Here is an 8,252-nt window from a genome sequence, read left to right as displayed (position 1 = left end):
CCTGTAGCTGGTTCTTAATCCACAAGATCTGAGCATAGCAGCTTCCAACAGCAATATATTCAGCCTCGGCCGTTGAGTTGGAAACTGTTTGCTGTTTCTTACCGTACCATGAGACTAGCCTGCTACCTAGGAATTGACAACTCCCTGAGGTGCTTTTCCTATCAACAACACTTCCTGCGTAATCTGAATCTGTATATCCAACAAGGTTAAAACCAGATTCTTTAGGGTACCAAATACCTAGATTTGGTGTTCCCTTAAGATATCTCAAGATTCGTTTAACAGCAATGAGATGAATATTTCTAGGATCCGCTTGGAACCTTGCACATAAACATGTAGCATACATAATATCTGGTCTACTTGCAGTAAGATAGAGTAGTGAGCCAATAATACCTCTATAGCTTGTGACATCTACCTTAATGGAGTTTTCACATGGTCCAAGCTTGACAGCTGTAGATGACGGAGTCCTTGCTGATGCAGAATCCTCTAGATTGTACTTTTTGAGGAGTTCCTTGAGATACTTGGATTGACAAATAAATATTCCATCTAACCTTTGATTTACTTGTAATCCGAGAAAGAACTTCAGCTATCCCATCATGCTCATTTCAAATTTGCCGTGCATTAACTTAGCAAATCTCTTACAAAGACTATCATTAGTAGACCCAAATATTATATCATCCACATAGACTTGGACTAATAAAGTATCATTGTTATGCTTTTTAGAAAAAAAAAAGTCTTGTCTATGACACCTCTAGTAAAGCCATTTTCAATTAGAAATTCAGAAAGAGTGTCATACCATTTTCTCGGAGACTATTTGAGACCATAGATAGCCTTGAAAAGAAAGTAGGCAAAATCCAAATGATCTGGATCTTCAAAACCAGGAGGTTGCTCTAAATATACCTCTTCATCTAACCTTCCATTCAGAAAGGCACTCTTGACATCCATTTGATAAATTTTAAAGTTCGAGAATGCTGCGAATGCCAAAAATATCCTGATGGCCTCAAGTCTAGCCACTGGAGCATAGGTTTCATCATAATCAATGCCTTCAGCTTGAGAATACCCTTTAGGTACCAGTCTTGCTTTGTTTCTTGTAACCACACCATCTTCATCTAGTTTATTCCTGAATACCCACCGAGTACCAACAGTTTTCTTGTGAGTAGGTTTAGGTACCAGTTTCCAGACTTGTTAATGTTCAAACTGATTGAGACTATCTTGCATAGCAATCACCCAATCTGGATCAGTCAGTGCTTTCTCAATCTTCTTAGGTTCCATCTCAGAAAGAAATCCTGAGAACATACATTCATTTTGAGTAGCATGTCTAGTTATGACTCCAACATCTGGATCACCAATAATCAACTCAAAAGGATGAGCTTTATTCCAGACAGTCTGTCTTGGAAGATTTGATCTTGATGATTCGCCTTGAAATACATTGGGATATTGTGTCTACTAGTTGATCCTTCAGCATCTCCCCCTGAGTTGTTGCCAGGTTGACTTGATGATTCTCCGTCAGTAGCAGTGGTATCTCCATTGTTGCCAATATTTCCATCACCATTACCTTGAGTATCATCATGATTAACATGTTCTTCACCAGCAACAACCTCAGGTTCTTGATCATTTTCTGATTCTGAATCTGACATATCATCAAACTTCAGTTTCTCAGAAGGATCTTCAGTTTGGATACTAGGGAGTTTAGTGTCATTAAATATAACATTGACACTTTCAGTTACTTTGTGTTGATCAATGATATACACCCTGTATGATCTTCTTCCATAACCAATAAAAATACCCTCATATGCCTTTTCCTCGAATTTACCATGACGATCATCTCCATCCTTGAGCACGAAACATCTGGCACCAAATACATGAAAGTATTTGATAGAAGGTTTCTGTTCATTCATAATCTCATAAGGAGTCCTCATGAATTCCTTGTTGATTAGAGTTCGATTCTGAGTATAACATGCAGTATTGACAGCTTCAGCCCAAAAGTACATTGGAAGACCTGATTCACTTAACATAGTTCTTGCAGCTTCAATCAATGTACGATTCTTCCTTTCTACCACTCCATTCTGCTGAGGGGTTCTAGGAGTTGAATATTGTCTGGTAATCCCTTTGTCTGTACAAAATCCATTGAGAAGTGAATTCTTGAATTTTGTTCCATTATCTGACCTTATTGCTCTAACAGGGACATTAGAATCTAACTCGATCAACTTGATATGATCAATCACAACTTGTGGTGTTTCATCCTTAGAGTGAAGGAATAAAACCCACGTATACTTGGAATAGTCATCAACTATCACAAGACAGTAACACTTCTTTGACATCGAAAGAACATTAACTGGTCCAAACAAATCCATGTGCAATAATTGAATAATACCAGTTATGGAGGATGTGTCAGTGCCTTTATGACTTGCTTTCTTTGACTTTCCTTTCTGGCATGCCTCACACAGTCCTTCTGGGGAGAATTCCAGTTGAGGCAAACTTCTGACCAATTCTCTCTTAACAAGAGAATTCATTGCTTTGAAATTGAGATGGGAAAGTCTCTTGTGCCATAGCCAACTCTCATTTGACGATGCCTTTGCATAGAAACAATTGACTTCAGGATTGCTTCCAGAGTTCATGTCACCTACGAACAGATTTCCTTTCTGGATTCCCATCAAGGAGGGTTTTTCACTTTTCTTATGCAGGATCCGACACTTTAGCTTGTCGAATAAAACATAGTAGCCCTTGTCACAGAACTGACTGATACTAAGCCGATTGTGTTCAAGCCCTTGCACAATATACACATTTTCAATGATAACATTTCCAGCTTGCAAACAGCCATATCCCTCAGTTAAACCTTTGCTGTTATCTCTAAAGGTAACCACTGAGCCAGCTTTCTTAACCACATTTGATAGAAGGGCTCTATCTCCGATCATATGTCTTGACGATCCGCTGTCAAGAATCCACACTACCGGTTCCACCTGTTTAATGCCCTGTAATACAAATGGATTAGACCTTCTTCGGAACCCAAACTTGGTTAGGTCCGGCATACTTGTAGAATTGGCCTTTATCAGGCAAAACAACATTCTTAACTTTTATATTCTCAACTTTCTCAATGACTGGACATTTGACCTTGTAAACAGCCTTCACAAATTTCTGTTTAGGCTTAGGCACAAATGTTTCCTTTCTAGCCTTAGAATGACTAGCACTCTTAGACCTATTATGCTTCCTATTATTGACATGCTGACGAGGAGTAGTCTTATCACTAGAAACATGCTTACCATTAAAATAAGCATACATCAAATTAAAAGCACAAGACATGCAATTAGGAACACCACATACTTTATGAGAGGAATTAACAATAGGCAAATTATGCATGGTAGACATGGCATTTTTGTTATCCAACTCATGTGTGTCTGAGTTAGTCTTAGTTGCTTTCACAACTTTGACTGGAACTTTTGACAAATTTGGCTTGGAAACAACCTTCTCATTAGCAAGATCTTCAGCACGTATTTCTTCTTGAATAATAAAGGAGGTCTCATCAAATGGTTCAACAATTGATTCTTTATAGAGGGGTTTATCAACACCCTTACGCACATGTGGTACTTCCCTACCTTTAGCACAGACATGAGGAGGGGAGTTTATGCCTAATTCTCTAATAGGAACATTGTAATCATAACCTACTCCAGATGTTTGATTAATAGCTTTCTTATTGTAGAACTCTTTAGCCTTCAAGCAAGAATTAAAGTAAGCTTTAACCTTAGTCTCAAGACCGGTGATCTTGTCTTTGAGAATAGTTTCGAGTTGTCTATAACAGTCAACTCTATTCTCTAGAAAAGATACTTGTTCTTTTAATTTGTCTTGATTAATGTGCACAAGTCTTAATTCATTGACCTCTTTCTCAAGGTCTTTGATTTGTTGAATTAACATTTCATTATCATAACGAGCACAATCTAAGGAGCCTCCTAGATGATAAACTAATTCAGCATCAGTAAATTTTACCTCTTTTCTTGACGATGAAGTGTTTCCATCAATAGCCATAAGAGCAAGATTCCCAACTTCTTCATCTTTACTGTTAGTATCATCCCAGCTTCTTCCCTTTGCCAAGTAAGCCCTTTCAGATTTACTCTTCTGATTAGAATCATAAGAGTTCTTCCTTACTTGCTTTGGCTTTCTGTATTCTATGGCAAAATGTCCCAACTCATTGCAGTTAAAGCATCAAATGGTTCTCCAATCAACCATCCCTATTTCGTATCCACCACTGCTGGTGTTAGAGGATGAAGATCCTTTCTGGAATCTATTGTAGTTGGACTTGTACTTGAAGTTGGGATTCCTCTTGAATCTGACATTGGAGAATCTCTTGACAATCAGGGCCATTGACTCATCTTCCAATTGCTCCAGCTCTTCCAAGGAGTAAAAATCATCACCAGATTGATTTGTAGTAGGAGGATCAAATTCTGCTACTATCACATTTTCTTCAGCCTTGGAAGACTGTACCATTCTCTCTGACTGTTGAGATTGTTGTTGTTGTTGTTGTTGTTGTTCAGCTACTAGAGTAGTAGACGTGCTGACCACTCTACCTTTCCCGTAGACTTCCTTCTGCTGAATCTGCTCCAACTCATAGGTATCTAACACACCATAGAGCCTTTCTAAAGAAATCTCACTCGTATCTCTCACTTCTCTTATGGCAGTGATTCTATGTTCAAGATGAGTTGGCAGTGTTAAAAGGAACTTTTTGTTGACCTCCCTGATTGAATAGTATTTTCCATTTATGTTCAGGTTGTTGATCAAAACATTGTACCTCTCGAACACTTCAGTAATTCCTTCTCCTGGATTGGATTTTAAATGTTCATATTCAGAGGTTAGGATCTCTAACTTGTTCTCTCTAACTTCCTATGTGCCTTCATTAATCACCTCAATAGTTTCCCAGATGTGTTTGGAATTTTTACAGTTCATCATATGTCTGTTCATCAAGGAATCAAGAGAATCAACTAAAATTAATTGAAGGCTGGCATCAAAGGAGGCTTCTTCTATTTCAGCAGGAGTAAAATCTTCAGGCTCTTTTGTATAGGTTCTAGCTTTGGTAATTACAACATAATTTTCTATAACCTCTGGTTCAATAACCATCGGAATTTTTGGACCCTTCTTTAACACATCCAGATATTTGGGATTTACAACTTATAAGAACAATAGCATCTTCTTCTTCCACATAATATAATTTTCTTTATCGAACAGTGGAATTTTAACGGTTCCAACTTTTTGTGAAGTCATTATGAATTTTTGAATAAATAAAAATTCAAGGAGTGGAAGAATCACAAAAGTCTAGGATCTTGATTTGTTCGTTAATCAGAAGGCTCTGATACCAATTATTAGGTCCCAATATGTTTGTAGAAGGGGGGGTTGAATACAAACTTTATCGTTTAATTGAATTTAATGCGGAATAAAAAAGTGAAACAAAATTCAAGTTAAATAAAACTATTATTAAACTTGAAAGGTGTTACAACAACGGTATCGTTTACAAGGAATTAATCTCAAAGAAATTATTACAAATCTAGAATAAATTCGACATGAACTTTTTCTATTTTTGCAATAAAAAGATCAAATGCTAAAAGCAATTTGAGATTAAGTTCTAGGGATTTTGATCCGCTAGATAGTTACACAAGAACAAGAGAATGATTTCTAGTGGTTTAGATTTAACTTTAATGACTAAAAATAAATGAACTGAAATCCAGTTGAGAGTTAAACTTTGGCGGCTGCTGCTTCTGTCTGTTCTTGAGTTAATTGGTCTCTGTATTGAATATTGTAGGTTGTTAATGAATGTCTGCTGCAGTTGTCTTTTAATCAATCAACAGAAATCAAATGAATTGGCGAGACAATCGGTGAGACAATCTGTTGAGCTAGCAAGACAATAGGCTGAACCACCATGACTTTCGGTTAGACAATGGATTGAACTAGCAAGACTATCAAATTGAACTGGCAAGACAATCTCCTCCCTGCTAGAACTTTCGGTGAGATAATTGGAAATGGCCTAACATGACAATCGGTATGACAATCTGGATTGTCATGCCAGTTCAATTTTAATTGTCTTATTGAATTAAAACTGATTTTAATTCAATTACAATTCTGAAAATTCTTAATATTAATTCAGGATTAATTAATCAATTAATTCAATTAATCAATAAATTAATCTTTGCAGATATAATTTATTTTCTTAATTAAATTATATGACTTAATTAATTAACTGAGAATTAATACTACTCTTGAACAACAACCATTCTTCTGAAATTCTTCTGAAAATTATGAATCATTTCCACCACTTCAATGTTGACACTCGATGCACTGTCTGGTTCATGAGTGACTAACTTCTATGACGTTTCTTCATGTCTTGACTTTAATAACTTGATTTTCGTAGATTAAATCCCTATAATTAATTGATACCCTGACAAGATCTCTGTCACTTGATTAAATCCACAATCTTGATTTATATCACTGAGGCTTGATCAATTTCTTGAACTTATTCCAGTGAAGTAATTCCTCAAGTCTGTAGATGAACATTGTTTCTTAATCCTTTGACAGATGTTACTTTGAGAGATCTCTTTGACGATAGAACCACTATTTACTTGTTACATTATTATTTGAGTTGAGTTAAATCCTCGAATAAACAAATAGGCTATGACATATGCGTTTTACCCACCTATTGATTACTCATAGCATAATCCTACCGAAGATCCCCCGGAGGAGGAGACTAACTTCCCTACCCCTATAGAAGATGATGTCGAGGAGCCCTAGGACGATGTCGTAGACTAGACAGACTTAGAGATGTATCGTCTCCCAATTGTTCGCCCTCCCACCCCTCACCCAGGGAAACTGAACCCATCTACCCTCCGCTGATGAGGACGAGGATGATGAGATGGAGGCACAGACTTACGAGAACCATGACATATCCTCCAGTGACCCGGACTCGCCCCTGCCACCCCCAGCGACTATCCATGTGCCAGTTCATGACTAGATTGTGGCTCAGCTAAATGCTGAGATCACTACGACGTCTGCCCGTATTGTTGAACTGTGTCAGGCATTATCCATCGAGAGAGCTACTAGACTTGGGTATTCCGAGGACTTTAGGGCTGCTTCCCCGGACATAACTCGCCAAGAGATTGACGGGATTGAGCTCCGGAGTTGGGTGCAAATGAGGATGACTGCGATGGGAGGATACATTCCAGTTGTCGATGCTGAGTTGATGCTGGCTGGAGCGATGAGGAGGGTCCGAGACCTCACACGTAGTGACTCAGATTGACGAGATCAGTAGTTATATATGGACCTTTTAAGGGCTAGGTGACTTGTCACCAATTTTGTTAGGATGGCTAATAGTAGATAGCATTCTTAGACCTCCAGGGTGCCCAGTTTATGTATTTGATATTCAGTATTCAGGAATTATGTATTCGTTAAATTTAATTCAGGACGTATGTATTTCACCCCAAGACATAGTTTGTGAGACCTTGATATATATTATCTTTTAGTTGTTAAAAAAATGTTTTACTTTATTATTTCCCCTCGATGAAAACATGCCAAATATTTAAATTCATGGGTACGTATAAATGGATTAATTAAAATATAAATATATGCAACTGTATTAACACCACTTTCATTATTAGAATGATGCCACCCCGTAGAAGAGGAACAAGGGCTCAGCCCGCAGAATCTGGTAATCAAAGGCAAGACGAATCTGACCATATTGTATGTGGCGCCCTCCAAACTCGGGTCAGAAGTTTGGGGTCCACACATATACACCTTATTTATAACCTGCTTATAATAATAATAAAGATAATAATAATATGCAGTGACCCTACTTATCAACTACCATAGATCGCAACAGGTTAAAGTATGCACACAAGCCAACCACACTTACTTATATTACAAACCGTCCAAATCCCAACTATCCAACTCATAACTGAGTATTAAACATTATTACAAACTTTTTATAAACTTAAATTATTCCAAAAGAAGCCTACTAGCTCAACTCGATCAACCTGAACCCCTAGCTCTCGCGCTGGACTGGGGATCCTCGGTACCAACCGGTTCCTTCTTAACTGGAAAAGAACATAAATAATATCGCACAAATGAGCTAACTAGCTCAGCAAGTCACAATGACAAAACTGAGAATAATGATCATCAGGGAAATATGATTATGATATCAAGTGAACAATAGATTATGATTTAGAATTGGATATTATATTTTCATTTTAAAAACCAAGGTTAGGCTGCTGATCAGTCACGCA

Source organism: Apium graveolens, chromosome 5 (assembly GCF_009905375.1).
Source record: "Apium graveolens cultivar Ventura chromosome 5, ASM990537v1, whole genome shotgun sequence".
NCBI lineage: Eukaryota > Viridiplantae > Streptophyta > Magnoliopsida > Apiales > Apiaceae > Apium > Apium graveolens.
Note: the sequence above shows the minus strand (reverse complement) of the source record.